Source organism: Tachyglossus aculeatus, chromosome 14 (genome assembly GCF_015852505.1).
Source record: "Tachyglossus aculeatus isolate mTacAcu1 chromosome 14, mTacAcu1.pri, whole genome shotgun sequence".
Classification (NCBI taxonomy): Eukaryota; Metazoa; Chordata; class Mammalia; order Monotremata; family Tachyglossidae; genus Tachyglossus; species Tachyglossus aculeatus.
Window position 1 is genome coordinate 49,651,522 of NC_052079.1, and position 1,458 is coordinate 49,652,979.

Consider the following 1,458-nt stretch of genomic DNA (forward strand, 5'->3'; position numbering starts at 1 on the left):
CACTTGGGAAGTACAAGTTGGCAACATATAAAGATGGTCCCTACCCAACAGTGGGCTCACAGTCTAAAAGGGGGAGACAGAGAACAAAACAAGACATATTAACAAAGTAAAATAAATAGTCCATGTCCCACGTGAGGTTCACAGCTTCAATCCCCATTTTACAGATGAGGTAACTGAGGCACAGAGAAGTGAAGTGACTTGCCCAAGGTCACACAGCAGACAGGTGGCAGAGCTGGAATTAGAACCTAGTTCCTTCTGACACCCAACCCTAGGACTTATATATTTGTTCTTGTGCCTCAGCATGTGGTTATATGCATGCGCATGCATGTGTGTGTGTGGGGGGGTACATATACATATATATATGTATGTACATATGTATGCCCCTTCTCAGGGTCGCACTTGGAGAGTTTCCAGTCCTCCACCAGTCTCGGCTCCGAGAGGGAGAGTCAAGCAGAGGCCTGTCCATTCCATTCCTAGCTTGGGCAGTGGCTAGTGAGTGGAAGGCAATCTGCTACAAGTCAAAAATCACCTGTGCTGGGCAGCAGCAACATGGGAGAGAGTCAAGGGTGGAGACTCAAGTTTACTGCGTGGAAGGCGGCAATGGTAAACCACCTCCATTTTTTTCCCAAGAAAATTCTATGGATATGCTAACAGAGCGATTGCAGATGGAGAACGGGGCATTCTGGGAGAGATGCTTCCGTGGTATTCCTATAGGTCGGAAACAATTCGATGGTGTAAGATGAGACAAGATAAAGATATAGATATAGATAGATAGATAGATCTATATAGAGATAGATATCCCTATCTATCTATCTCTATATAGATCTATATCTATATCTGTCTATATGGAAATATCTATATCTATATATATCTTGTCTCGTTTTACGCCATCAAATTGTTTCTATCTATCTATCTATCCATCCATATCTATATGTGTGTGCATATATATAGTATAGATCTATCTATATTTATCTATCTATATAGATAGATATAGATAGATAGGTAGATAGGTAGATCTATATCTATATATATATATATATATATGCACACACACACCTATATGTTCATTTTACATTCAATTATCTAGCCCTCTATTTCATTTTGGCATATTCATTCTCTTCCCTATCAGTCAATGGTATTTATTGAACACTTACTGTGCTTGGGAGAGTACAATGCAACCGAGTTGGTAGACACATTCCCTGCCCACAAGGAGCTCCTACTTTAAATCCTCCCTTGATTTGGTCTTTCTCTTATGCTGTCGAGTCATTTCCGTCCCACAGTGACTCTACGGACACATCCATCCCGGAATACCTCACCTCCATCTGCAATCGTTCTGGTAGTGTAGCCGTAGAATTTTCATGGTAGAACTACAGAAGTGGTTTACCATTGCCTCCTTCCACGCAGTGAACGAGTCTCTGCCCTCGACTTTGTCCCACTGCGCTGCTGCCCAGCACAGGT

The 1,458-nt window shown here is 42.1% G+C and overlaps 1 non-coding gene across 1 annotated transcript; it reads left to right on the plus strand.

Moving 5' to 3' along the window:
- Window positions 1-381: 381 nt before the first annotated feature.
- On the plus strand, window positions 382-519 carry LOC119937323. Its single transcript, XR_005454000.1, has one exon. It is a non-coding gene; the product is annotated as a small nucleolar RNA SNORA7 (small nucleolar RNA).
- The last annotated feature ends 939 nt before the right edge of the window (window positions 520-1,458 follow it).